This window comes from Electrophorus electricus, chromosome 3, assembly GCF_041902795.1.
Source record: "Electrophorus electricus isolate QZ-2024a chromosome 3, ASM4190279v1, whole genome shotgun sequence".
In the NCBI taxonomy this organism is placed as follows: Eukaryota; Metazoa; Chordata; class Actinopteri; order Gymnotiformes; family Gymnotidae; genus Electrophorus; species Electrophorus electricus.
This window is the reverse complement of record NC_137499.1, coordinates 38551401-38566799: the sequence shown is the minus strand read 5'-3', so window position 1 is coordinate 38566799 and position 15399 is coordinate 38551401.

Below are 15399 nucleotides of genomic sequence, written 5' to 3'. Positions count from 1 at the left end.
AGCAGCTTGGCAGCAAAAGCTATCCATACAGCTCAACATGCGCATTTATTCTTTATGACTAGAAAGCAGCGTGTCGATGTCCTCACTGCAGTCCATGGGTCATTAGGGTTTGGAAAAATTAAAGTTTATTCATTGGTTCCTGTAAAAAGTATGCTTGATTTTATCTGTGGGTAAAAAAGAAGTAAACCTTGTTTTTTCATTACCCATGTTAAAAAATCACAGCAAAATTTAAACAGTTTAAAACACTTGCAGAAGTCTACGGAAGACTATCTGTGTGTTTTCCTGCTTGAGTTTTAAAAGCCCAGTCGAGTTCTGGGATGGTCAGTGGTGGTCACAAAGTTTCTGTGCAGGTACTGAAAAGTGGAATTCCTATAAAAGCAGGAACTTGAATATAGGAGATTATTAGTAGACCTGATGATAATTAGACATACACAGAAAATTGTAAATTAATCAAAACTATGTGATTGTATATAGTAAGTCCCTATATACACTTTTTGGGATTGGGCCCCACTCTTATATACTGCCATTGGACACATATATGCACAAAGGGATTGTGAGCTCATTTTGGATCCCAATACGCGGTAGGTTAAGTAAATGTCTGGACAATGTTTACTGCCCTTAACTGATTTGATTACCATGATCAATATACAGGTTTTGGGACTCACTATGGGAGCTCTTGCGCTTTCTTACCCCTCACCCCTCCCAGACCCTACTTCCACATATAGATTGAACACCCTGAAACAGTCTGAGCAAAGAGAAACCTATAATCCCAAATCAAACATATTGAATGGTGTCATATATACTTGGAGTGGGATGGTCCGTTCATTGGTCCACTAGTGCCTGACCCCTAGATGTTAAGGAACAGGAAGTAGCTTTCCCTCACTTGTAGAGTCACATGATTTCACGGGGGGAGGGGGGGGGGGGGTGTAAGGGAGGCTCCAGAGACAACATATTAAAGTGCCAGACGCCTAGAGTTTATGTAACAGGAAGTAGTTTTCCCTAAGATGTGGAAACCCGGCCTTCCGATATGTTATGCGGGACACGCAGATGACAAAGTCTGGGCTCCTCCCTAAACACAGTTTGTAAACATCCCACTCCAAGTATATTCCCATTCAAATGTCATATACTTGTTTTGGACACCCTTTACAAAGGTCAGATTGACACAAAAATGATTTATGTTTGCAAGGGATAACCCATGAGACAGTGTGTGAAAGGTGCAGACCATAGTGTGTTGTTTTCTATTACAAAAGCCCAGAAGATTTCTCCCTATATCGTGTGCAGATTTGAAAGGACACAGAAACTCAGGAGCAGGCAGCAAACATTTTTCAAGAATAAATTTGTTGATTTCTTTTTCTTGGCTTGGGAAGGGGTATAGCAACCCGACCTTCTGATATATTACTCAGGGCACCCAGATGAGCCACCGTTTGACATGGCAAAGTCTGGGCACCGCCCTAAATAGTGTTTGTAAACATCCCACTCCAAGCATATTTCCATTCATATCTCATATACTTGTTTTGGACACCCTATAAAACAGTTCATTTTTGTTGTTTCTGATGAGCTACGGGGACACTGCTCCAATAGGTCATCCATGAGGCCTCATACATCCCACCTATGAAGTCTTGTGACCCTATATGGTCCTGTTCCTGAAATGATAACCCTAACCCTTGATGTGTATCTTTTAGGTCTCTAGTGGGATCCCAATCGAAATCTATTTTAATTGTCAAATATACTGCAAGTGGGATGGTGTCAAATTCCACTATATTTTAACAAGTCAAATATATTGCAAGTGGGATCCCAATCAAAATCTATTTTAGTTGTGTCAAATATACTGCATGTGGGATGTTCCAAGGTTTCCAAAATAGATTTGATCTCTGCATTTGTTGGAGATATGTTGAAACTAACACCGCCACTGCCTAAATCTGGGTCCCCCTTATTAAAGACCAGTAGTTTGGCCTTAAACAAAGACAGAAAACATATTATTGGTGAGATGAACTGATGGAAGACAGTTGATGACCAACTTATTAAAGATCAGCAGTATGACCTTAGACAGAAATAGATTACTGGTGAGAAGAACTGATGGAAGACAATTGGTGCTCAAATTATTAAAGACCAGCATTAACCACAATATGACCTTAGACAGAAATAGATCACTGGTGAGATGAACTGATGGAAGACAGTTGGTGCCCAACTTATTAAAGATCAGCAGTAACCAGCAGTATGGCTTTAGACAAAGACAGAAATAGATTATTGGTGAGTCATAATAAATCAAATATATTGCAGATGGAATGAAAATCACAATTAAATTACATTTAATTGGTTTGTCAAATATACTGCGTCTGGGATGGTAAATATACCATATTTGGATGCTGTCAAATTCCAGTATATTTGAATTATGAAAAATATACTGCAAGTGGGATGGAAAATATACCATATGTGGGATGATGTCCGATTCAAGTATATTTGAATTATGACATATGGCATGGAAAATATACCATTCGTGGGATGGTGTCAAGAAAAGCTGTGAGGAGAGCCCTATTTGTTGTAAAATTATTTATGTATGTGTGTTGTTACATGTAAACTTGTTCACTTGTGTGTTGTGTGTTTGAGCTTGTTCACTTCTGTTTTTATAAATTTTCTACATTTTAGATGTGCATTTGTATAGTATTGATAATATATGAATAAACTTTTCCAAATTTAGTAACAGTGAGTTGTTGCAGATGTCTATATATTCAATGGAGAGTGGTGAGTCAAATATACTGTCCAATATATTGAATATGTATAAAATATTATATATATATATATATATATATATATATATATATATATATATATATATATATATATATATATATATATATATATGACAAATTATATACATACATAAAAAATTATAAATATATAAACAAATGGGATGAAAATCCCAATTCAAATATGTCATGTAGTGTGTCAAATATATTGCAAATGGGATGAAAATCCCAATTCAAATATATATTATTTAGTGTGTCAAATATACTGCAAATGGGATGAAAATCCCAATTCAGGTATATGTCATGTAGCGTGTCAAATATATTGCAGATGCTAAAATAATTTATATTTGTGTGTGGTTTTTTTACATTTAAACTTCATCCTTGGTGTGTGTGTGTGTTATATTAATAAATCTTTGAAATTTAGTGACAATGAGTTGTAGATTTCTATATATTCAATGTAGAGTGGTGATTCAAATATTTTGAATATATATAAAATTATCAATTGTATATATAAAATGACAAATTATATACATACATAATAAATTATAAATATATGTATTTCAGTGATGTCAAATATATTGCAAATGGGATGAAAATCCCAATACAAGTATGTCATTTAGTGTATCAAATATACTGCAAATGGGATGAAAATCCCAATTCAGTTATATGTCATTTAGTGTGTCAAATATACTGCAAATGGGATGCACTTTGACACTTCGTCTATGCCTTTAGTATGGGCTGTGCACTTACACACAGCTATAGCAGTTGGTAAGCTGATCGCATCGAGCAAGGCCGCAACAAGGTGATGGTGCTGAATATGTTGCCCTGAATTAGTGAGGAATTTCAGCTGTTTCCAAATCATGCCAAAATCATGCACTACCCCAAAGGCGTAGCAATAGTCTGTATAAATGGTGATGGTTTTATCTTTAGCAATTTTACAGGCCTCTGTTAGCGTGATCAGTTCAGCTGCCTGGGCTGAATAATGTGAGGGGAGTAGTTCTCCCTTAACAGTACTATGTGCAGTGACTACTGCATACCCGACCTGCAGCTTCCCTGTCTTCCCTGATTCAGGATTCTCGAGGGGCTCATCCTGGTCATGTGGCTCCCTGTCCTACGGTGTAGAAAGGAGGGATGATGGGTTCAGCGTTGTACACTGCTGAACCATTACATTAGGCATTTCCAGCAATGCGGTTTGATATTTTAGCCATCGCTGTGCAGTGAGGTGTGATGTCTTGTGGTTGTTAAGAAGTGCATGTACAGCATGTGGAACCAGCAGGGTTAGTGGGGTGTACCCCACGATGTCTCATGATGCAGCCAAGGCCTTTTCAGCCGCCACCGCTGCCCTTAGGCATGGTGGCAGGCGTGCGGCCACCGGATCTAGTTTGCAGAAATAGTAAGCAACTGGCCTGTTTCTGTCTCCATGCTTCTGCAGGAGAACTGACGCCATACACCCATTTCGTTCGTCAACTGTCTGGGTGAATGGCTTGTCTGGATTTTGTATACCTTTCTTTCCACACATGTAGCATCAGTCATCTCTTTTGCCATCGTCCTGCTCGTAGCCCTCTCTTCCTCTTCCTCTTCCATGGCCTCGTCCTTGACCACGGCCTCTGCCTCTTTGTCCTGCGACAGCTTGATACATTGTGAGGGCTGCTTGATGTGCCTCATTCTCTTTCCTTGTTTGTTTTTTCCCTGATACAGTTCTCAGCTGGCACTGCAGGGGCCGCTGTTACCGGCGGAATGCGAGGCATTAGTGGGCAGGAGACGGTATCAGGGTCAACCTTGGACACCTGCACAGACTGAAGCACCTGAAACTTGCGGTTAACATCCCCCTCCATCTTTTTTCTCTCGCTCTCTTTTGCCTCCCCCATCCAATTCTCCCATGCTCCCCAATCAACTGTAATCAGTTTTTTATTTTTTGCCTCCATCAGATTATACTGTATACGTCATAGTTTATTTATCCCCATAGAACCTCCCGGTGGAAATCCGTATTTAATCCATAATGTTATTTGAGCCATTACATCTGGCCCATATTTATTCTCCACGTCTGTACATAACTGCGAGTTCCATTTTCGAGGCAGTTGTTTCAGCTTTTTGTTTCTTACTTTTATTGTTACCCATCACTGCATCAGTAATAAAATCAAAATCAAGATATCAATAAAATGCGTTATTAACCCATTAGGGTTACAAAAATCTCTTTTTTTACACAATCAGAGACATCAAACAATCAATTTCATATCAATATTGGAAAGTATTGGAGCTGTGCAATCCTACAAACTATGCCAAATTGTGGAGGAAAAATCAATAGGACTCAAGCCAGATGTGTATTGGTTATGACTCTTATGCATCGAGGGAGAGAAGCCCCTGACTTCTCTCTTACATGAGTATATATCACCCTGCCACTTCCTGCTGTTTTCTCATGTGCTAATCTCATGAGTGCAGCCCAGGGGGGTTGCGAAACATCCCCGTGCTTCATTGCTGTTAGCTCTTCATTGTTGTTAGCTCTTGGTATTTTAAATCTGCTCAACAACAGCTAAGCAATAATTGTCATACTTCTGCTTTTTCATCAGCTGCATCATCACTTCTCTATTCACTTCTTTATTCGCCCTTCCTTACAGACTGGTCAAAGAAAGGGGCAAGGGTCACATAAAGGTCACATATTTTCTGATTTCTTCTTTTAAGCAAGCATTTTTCCCTTACAGGGCACTATCTAGAGGAAAGCACAGAATATATATGTATCCTATATTTACTATCTAAATCTACAGGACGACGGGGAAAAGTGAGGCATGTTCTAAGGGTCTACGTAGAAAGGAAAGAGACAAGGTTAGTAAAGATTAGATGTTCTCTGCATGAACGAGCCACGAGCTGTTCCCGTGCCCACCATGAGCCACTCCTGTGCTTAAAGAGAGACAAGGAGAGAGAGATAGAGAAAGGGAGGGGTGAAGGAGACAAGAAGAGGGAGCGGATGACCTCGGGTGACCAGCTCGCGGTCAAGCCGCCATGTCATGGCTGATAGGCAGAGATCTTGCTCTGGGTGCCTGAAGACATAAAGGCTCCAGTATCTAACACTCCCCCCTTTGATTCCAAAGGACTCACATATCAGTATATAGACCTTTCTCATATGCAGGCACCAAAGCAACATTAGCATGATTAATCACAGAGGTAGAAATGTGAGTTATGAAAGAAGACAGCAGTAACAATAAGCAAGGTCCACAAACAAGAATCAACAAAATAATCAGGAGTACAGAAAAACATTTGTTTATGAGCCTAGATCCCCAAGGGCCGACAAGGTCAGTTAACCAACTGAACCAAGAATCATGGGTGGTTGGAGGTTTAGCAATAGTGGTCTTCATGTGCGAAATGATGTCAGTAATGTTGTTATAGTAACTAAGGATGTCAAAGCAACACGTTTCATTAGGGACTTTGCAGACGCCTCCCTCCTTTGCCAAGAGGAGATCTAGGGCTAGGCAGTTCTGCAAGACAGTGGTACAGATCTTATCTACCTCATCATTGAGCAATGCCAGGGTGTTTTCAATCCATTAATTTTATTTAGGGCTGCAGTAGTTCCTCCTCCCAGGAACAAACTCCAACCCATGTTCGCTCCAGGGTTAGTCCATGGGTTGGCCAGTACATACCCACCATACCTATTAGGGGTGCCAGTAATTACAGACCTTTTAGCCCTGTCAGATGTCGACTGCGAACGTGTATATATGACCACAGATGGGATAGTTAATCCTGGGGTACAACATCCTTTCCAGGGAATTTGATGATGGATATGACTAACAATTAAAGTGGGTAGGATGGCATACTCCAGCCTACCCACATGATAGCTGCAGATGCTCCAGTGCCCAGGATTGCAGAGCAAAGAGACGGTGTGCCTGTTATATTATTTATTGTGCATCTGCCCAGTCCCGTGCCTAATGCCCATACCTCATTTTTACATAGTGTGTGGCCTAAAAAGGACCATCAGGTAAGCCTGCAGAACATAGACAGGTGGTACATGTCACAGGTAATACTGCTAGGGTCATGTTTCTGAATTTGGGGTAATACCGTTTACTAATGCCAATGTTGCAGTCTGTCCTGTGGTCCGGCCATGAACCACCATCAAAGGCCCATGCGGGGAGATTACCACTGGCAGCTACTGCCTTAGATACATTTAATAAAAACCCTACTCCCATATTGATTTGACAGTCAGATGAATTATGATTAAGTGCTGTTGCCATAACATCATCTACCAGGACTGGTACCCAGGGTGTATGGAATGCTTGACACAGCAGACAGTCCCCCCTGGCTCCACCTCTCCTGCTGCTACCAGGGAGACCACACAAGCTAATTTACCATTACACTGTTGTTAATGAATCTGAAAGCCCACTATCCCCCCTTTTGTACCTTTCGAGACTGAAAACAATGCCAATATTATCACACGAATGGGGCCCATTATTCCTATAGTAAGGTTTTGCATGCGCTTATCAGGAAAACAAGGAGAGAAAGGAGCAAAGAGTCTGCAAAAGGATGTTAATAGGCAGATAGGATATCTATCAAGTTATAATACCAATGCTAAAGTGTATTGACATACAGGGCCAAGGAGTACTTCATTGGTGTGTGGTGCAGCCGAGGGGCAGTCCCTCAGCATGAAATCATATAACAAATTTCGTACTGTCTCGAGAGTGGCGTTTCATTCCACTTTCCTTCTCTACACTTTCCATCTCCTCTTTTGAATTTCATGCCATTACAGTGTGTTTCCCCACCAAACTTCTTATCATTGTCATCTACCACCCTGCAGGTTCCCTAGATCACTTCATTGATGAGCTCGACATCCTTCTGAGTCAATTCCCCATTGAAGGAAATCCACTCATTCTCCTTGGTGACTTCAACCTTCCATCAGACAAGCTGCATTCCTCCTGCATCCTTCCACTGTTGACAGCATTTGACCTCACCCTCAACCACTCTCCTCCGACTCACAAAGCGGGCAATGTTCTGGACCTGATCTTTACCCATACCACCACAACATCAGACATCGCAGTTACCCCCCTCCAACTCTCAGACCATCACTTTCTATCTTTCTCTCTCCCTTCCTTCTCTTTCCATCCAGTCCTCTCCAAAATGTTCCTCCTCCCTCTGTCGCAATCTGCACTTCATAACTCCCTCTTCCCTTACTTCTATTTTGTCCACCCTTCCTCACCCTGACTTTCTATCCTCTCTCTCTTTGGATACAGTTACAAATACTTTCATTTCCACACTCTCCTCATCAAGGAATTTTCTGTGCCCTCTCTCCTCTAGATGAAGGATTCGACCCTTTCTTTCACAGGAAGCTACCCTGTGCACAGGAAGCTTGTGTAGTCTCTTGTGATCTCAAAGCTAGACTACTGCAACTCGCTACTTTCTGGTCTTCCTCTAAGAGCCATCAAACCTCTACAACTTGTCCAAAATGCAGCAACACAACTGGTCTTCAATCTTTCGAAGTTCACATGTTACTCCATTGCTGTGCTCCCTTCATTGGCTTCCTGTAGCTGCACACATCAGATATAAAACCTTGATGCTTGCCTACAAAGCCAAAAATTGGACCAGCCCTTTCATACATGGGTCAATGGTCAAAGCTTGATCCGTACCTCGAGTACTTCAAACATCAAGTATGGCTCGGCTTGAAATACCTTGCTTCAGGTCTTATGGACGACAAGCATCGAGACTATTTTCTGTCCTGGCTCCAAGATGGCGGAATGAACTCCCACTTGCTGTCTGGACAGCAGAGTCCCTTGCAGTCTTCAAACACAGACTGAAGACCCATCTATTTGCAGAATGTTTAAAGCATAACTGACATGGCTCCCATATTGACTGACTAATTTAATACTTATTGTAGGGTATTGTTTATGGTTTTTAACAAACTCTAGCCCTTATTGTTTATAGCACTTATCATTGTTTAAGATAGACCTTATGTATTTTGCACTTCTAGTTATCAGCATTCATCCCTGTATTCTACAGTATTCTAGTTCATTGGTATGTTTAATTCTAACCTACTATACTGTACTTGGATATATTCTATGAGTAAATGACAAAGCACTTTTGTAAGTCGCTCTGGATAAGAGCATCTGCTAGATGCCATAAATGTAAATGTACTATAAGTGTTAGGGTGCATTTAGCTTGTCGGATGCGTCAGCTACTGGTGATTTCTTCAGCCAGCTGGTCTGTATCCACTGTGCTGATCTCACTGTTAGCACAGTGGTTCAGGTCACTGCGATCAATACACACTGTTCAATTTCTCAATCAACATATGGGTGTAGTCCGCCAAGATCACGTCCATGTCACATGAATGAGAAACATGGGTAACCCATACGGTGGTAAATGGTCTACCAGAAATTACCTCAAATGCTGACAATTTGGTGGTGGCACTGGGTGTCATCCTGATCTCACACAAACCACTGGCAGTACATATACCCACTTCTTTCCTGTTTCCATCATAGCCTTTGTTAACCTTTCATTCAAGGTATGATTCATTCTGTCAACAATGCCAGATGACTAAGGATGATAAGGGATGTGAAACTTCCAGTCAATAGTTAGGTAGGTGCATAGTTTCTGAGTTACCTTGGAAATGAAACAGGGTCCCTGATCCTGATCAGTATAGATGGTGACAACCTGATCCAGGAATAGATGACAGGCCCTGGTCAATGCCATCAGTTCAGCTATTTGAGCAGACCTGTAAGGGAGAGAGTAAGCCTCCCAAATGAGGTTGGGCAGAGAGCAGACAGAATAACCACAGGAAAATTCGGAGTCAGATGGGTTAAAACATGAGCCATCTACAAAAATGTGATAGCCACCTTTGAGCGGCATGCTAGACAGATCAGAGCGCATGTTTGAGGACTCAAGGATAGCCTCCATGCAGTGGTGGGGCACAGAGTCATCAGAATGATCTAGCGCTGTCAAAAGCGATCGCAACACATTAGTAGGTGAGCTCAGGGTTGTGTGTGATTTAATGGTTAAATTCTGAGTGGTGCAGAGGATGGCTTCATAGCCTGAACGCCGCTGTGTAGTCATGTGCTGTGTTTGAATGTTATTCATAATATTAATAACTTGATGTGAAGTGTGTAGAACCATAGGATGAGACAGTGACAATTTCTCTGGATCAGTGATCAGCAGGGCCGAGGCAGCCACAGCGTGTAAGCAGGCCGTCATGCCTTGAACTACCGAATCAAAAGTTTTGGAAAGGTAGGCCACAGGGCAATAACTGCCACTGTGCTCCTGGGGCAGGACACCTACGGCTGTGGAGCTGTTTTCAGAAATGGTAAAGGTGGAAGGGCAGATTATAATTCGGCAGGCCAAGCACAAGGCCAATTTCAGAGTCCTAAATGAGTGAAATATGGGCTCAGTGCAGTCTTTTCCAGTCTTTTCTACAGCCCTGCCTGAGGACTTTATCATGAAAGGAACAATCCGGCACTCATTGGTGACAATAGTTAACCAGACACAGGAAACTCAGCATGGCTTGTTTTGTGCTGGGCAGAGGGATGTTACATATGACTGCCTGACAGTCATCTGAGTGGACAGCAGGAGCCTCAGATACGTGACAGATGGCTTGCACCACTGGAGCTTAGATGGTGAAACCTTAAACCCAAATGATGGGCCAGATGTTCCAGTAGTGAGCCGGGCCCCATCACGCAGCGCTCCTGCATTGTTGATGACAAGAGGATGTCGTCTGCATAACTGATAGCAACACAGTCCTCTGGAGGGACTCAAGATGCCAATGCATCTCTTACAACAGTAGAGAACACAGCCGGGGAGTCCAGGAAGCCCTGGGAGAGCTGGCACCACGTGTATTGCCTACCGACAACAGTGAAATAGTGATGGTGTGCAGTAATAGTTAGGAATGGTTAGAATGGCAGACACATCAGGCACCAACCGGGCTATAGGAACTACTATGTCATTAATGCGTCTGAGATCTTGAGTAAATCTCCATCCCTTACCACCTGGTTTATGCACCGGGTTTAAGGTGTATTGGAGGATGACACAGTGGGAATGATTACGCCTTGGGCGAGCAGTGAGTCAATGATAGGTGACAGACCTGTTTCTTTTTCAGGAGATAGCGGATACTGTTTACACTAAACAGGGGTACTGTGCTTGAGTCAACACTTGTAGGGAGGACAATATAAATATAAATCCCACATCGTTAAATCTCACATCGTTATTATGGGTGGCCCACAGTGATTTAGGGATGTCTTCCAGCTCAGGAAGTATTGAGTGGTCTGCTGTGTTGCTAGGTTGGCCCAGCACGTCTGTAAACATAGAGATATTTGGTCCAGAATGGATCGTCATTTTGCCCTGCTCAAAAGAGAGAGAGAGATTGATTTTAAACATTAAATCGTGACCCAACAGGTTAAATGGAGAACCAGGAATAACTACAAACCGATGCATCAAAAAATTTGAGGGGTCATCCGGACTTCTAACGGGCAGAGAGTGTGTTTTAGGACAGTCCACAGGGATCCCCGAAATTCCCACAGAACTAACCAGACACTGGACCAGTGTAACAGTGTGAGCTAAAGGATGAATAGGTGGCACCAGAGTCCACCAGAAATTAATAAGAACGATTATCGATCAGCAGATCAATAACAGGAAGCGAACAAAAATCATTAGCTAGGGTGACACTTAAATCTGCAAACTGGTTCGGATCAGTGTCCGTGAGGGTCCTGTCCTGTGGGCACTCCTATTGATTAGGTGCTGGTGCCGGTGGGAAAGCTGGCACAGCCTGCCAATTACCAGGATATTGAAATTCGTCCTTGGGCTGCTGACCCTTTCTGTCATCATTCTTTCACTTTGACTCATCCCACCATTTCTTATGGCATTCACGAGCAAAATTACCCTTTTTGTGACAATAGTGGCACTCCAAGTTCTTCTTAAACTGGGTGCTAGCCATGGCGGGGACTGGTTTCTGTATTGTAATGGCAAGGGCACCTGCAGCCTCTAATTCATGCACCCTAGAAGCAAACTCAGTTGGAGACTTACTAAAGAGGTTACACCGCAGAGATTGTGCATGTTGAGGATTCATATTTTGCAGACAAGTTCATATGAACAGGTTCCTGTCTGACTCTAAGGTTGATCCAAGGCCTGCATGCTCAGTCCAGGCCCTAGTAAAACTGGAGACAAACACTAATCACGGCTCTTCAGGGTCATATCTGCAGCTCCGAGAGGCCTGTAGTTTAAGTAGGAATTCCCTCAGTTCCTGATAAAAGGTGTCAATGTTATTGTGCTGTGCCCAGTAATAGACATTGGCTCCATCGCTATTCAAATTTGGGAGGGTGTCGTTGCTAAATGACAGTGACTTAATGTCATTAATCAGCTCCTCCTCAGTAAACCTGAGCTTTAAACAATGCATCAGAATGGTCTTGAAATCAGGTCCTGTTAATTGAGCATATTTGGTGCATCCCTTTAAAGCATCCACAAATGCATGAACATTAGTTGGATCAGGTAAACTGTCACAAATATTTTTAATACCAGTCATGCTAGGAGGCATAACTCTACACAGTTTCTCACCCAGTATCATGAATGGAGCAGAAATGTTCACGGACGGGCTGGAGGCATGCCCCAAAGTCTCACCCTGCCAGAGAGGCCAGGTTAGGATAGAAGGCGGGTGTGGGCTTGCCGTCCACTCCTCCTCCAGAAGCTCTCAGCTTTCTGATTCAGCTCAGATGTGTCTGTATCATTTGGCACAGAAACATCTGCCCGACGAGGAGCCTGTCTTATTAGTGTATGCTTCACAAGCAGAGGAGGGGATCCTTTCAGCTGTGTGGCAGATATTTCAGACAAAAACAGCTATTTCAGACTAATAAACAATAAGTTGCATTTCAATAAGTCTCAGGCAGGATAACAAATTTTTGCACAGTGTACACAAAATTCAGCTCGTGTCAATAGATGAGACTTCTTCCACCTTTTCGACAGGCAGGATAACAAGTACAATATTCAACATTCAGTTCATACCAAAGGACAAGCAAGACTTCTTCCAACTTATTTGAGACAAAAACGCACCTAAACTAAATTTAAACTAAATTTAAGCACAGAGACACTGAGCAGGAAAAAGACACATTAAATACTAGGGTGTCACTTACCTGTGCAGTATCCCAATTCTGACCCAGACTGTGATCCCACTTCTGACCCTTAGAACATGCTTCGCTTTTCCCCGTCGTCCTGTAGATTTAGATGGGACACATATATACTCTATACTTTCCTCAATAAAGTGGAACTCTCTTGATTCACTACGCTGGTGTGAGTGTCTCTTGACTTCCCCGGATCCGGCTACAGAGGATGGAGGGCAGAGGGTAGCTTAGAGGAGATCGAATCTAAAGGACTGGTCATTTTGAACCTGTTTGTAACAGTTAGTAATACAGACACCTTAGGTTAGGAGGCAGACACATACTAGGAGAAAAGCGAGATTTATTATGGGCAAATCCAGACTCGTAATCATTAGAACAGTCCAGGGCCATAGAATCAATGCATAGAGTATGCGAATACATGAAAAACAAAAAGGAAGCAAAACACACAGTGACAAACAGGAGAAGAAGTCTATAACAATAACATAAGCAACAATAAGAATACTCAACTAACACTAGCAATAATTTGGAATATGAACAGAGGCTAGGATTAACAATGACCAGCAAACTAACAGTGAACAACGCATATGAATAATATATCAGTATTAATGGGGTGAACAAGACACATTATAAGAGTTCTCTGCATAGCTACAGCTCAGATCGCAGGCAAAACACCGTTCTAGTGGAGCAGCTGCTTTGTTCCATGAGCATGACAGAAGAAATCTCAGAGTCTGGCAACCACTATCTACTACGGGGAAGAAAGTACAGCGGTTGTCACGGAAGGATCCTCCCCCCACGAGTCACGTGGTATGGCCCGCCACGTGTAGGGGGACTCAAATGTGTATTATTCATAACCATGCCTCCCCTGGGATAGCACACACCTGCATGGGGATTAATGTTAAGTGTTTGTAGGTATTTAAACCCCTGTCAGCGTGTGCTCCCTTGTTGGTCATTGTCACTATGTGTGTGATCATTTCAATCATTGTAACTGTAACGTTGGTTTGTGTAGTCCCATATTAATGTATATGTGTTCTTTGTTTAATGTTAAGTGTAGAGTCATGTTTACCATTAGTGTTATGTGTGAGTGCCACCTTTGTCGTATATGTTTAATGTCAATAAATGTCCTTCACAGTCGAGGGAGTCTGCGCGTCTTGCCCCGTGCTCTGCGGCACTCAGACCAGAAGCGTTACAGCAGTAAGAAACGCCACCAAATCCTCCAACCCTAAGGCAGCCTTCTCAAAGACTAAAGAGCAACCAAAACATTAATGTCCTTACTGTGACACCAGAGAACACTATCTGAGAATGTATGCTAAATTTAAATCACTGACTCCTCAGCTGACTTACCACCTGCCCGAATTTGCCTGTATAAGCCACCCTTCTGGTCAAGTGGAGTGGACTGGTTTGGCCCTTATAATGTAAAGATTGGACGGCATATTTAAAAGCGCTGGGGAGTCAAATTCATTTACATTTACATTTACATGTATGGCATTTAGCAGACGCTCTTATCCAGAGTGACTTACAAAAGTGCTTTTTCATTTACTCATAGAATATTCTAGTACAGTAGGTTACAGTCCAACATACCAATCAAATGTATGACAAGTTGCGTGCATCTCTATAACCTGGAAAGTATTGATATAGATGCATTCCTGATGGCCTTGAGGAGGTTTGTGGCCAGAATGGGTAAAAATCAGATGCTCGCGGATATAAAATAGAAGCTTTATTAGCGTTCAACTTAGTGGTAGCTGAATAAACCAGGGTCAAAACCAAAAGTGACAACGATCTGATTGAATGTCCCTGATTGGCTGAGTCATCGGCCGATAATGAACAGTCTGCTGGGTAATGTAGTGTGATAGGAGGTCGGGCAGTATCGGGATGCTTGGACGCAGTGTACACCTATTGTTCTTGCAATGTTTTGAGCAGCTTTTGCGTTGAGGATGCAACACTGTGTTTACAATGTACATACTTTGGGACACCAGTCTGGTTGGTGTAGGTAAGAGCACGTGTGTGGTTCAAGCCCTCTGCATCAATGTGATTAGCACAGCAAAACATGTTCTCAATCAAATTGAATTCCCTCAGTGTGAGAACCAAATAGTAGTAACAATGACAATACAAAAAAGAACTAGTAGGTACAATATACAGTTCATTCTCCTTACCCCATTCAGTCCATCAATGTCCACTTGATACCTCATGGTTGACTCGCTGTTCTTGATGATCCTGTAATCCAATTGCAACTGGATGTTCAATGAACACAGTATGGGCCACACTCAGCTCACACCCTTACTGTGTTATCTGCGTTGGAGTCTGAATGTTTACACGCCGTTGTCAAGACTTGTTCAAAATCCTCACTGTCTGAGTGGTCTCACAGGTGGTGTTTGTTGAGTAACACGGAGTCACTGGTCTGGAAGTTGCACTAGGTCCTGCCTCAGCAGCTTGATTGTCTAGTTTACTTTCAGTCATTGGAACTTGTGATTGTTGCTCTGTGTGCTGCACTGGCTTCAATAAATCCAGTTCCCGAGAACAAGATGAGCCGACACTTTCTTACAGCAGTGGTTGTTGATAAAGCAACTTTAAAAGTCCTTCATGTC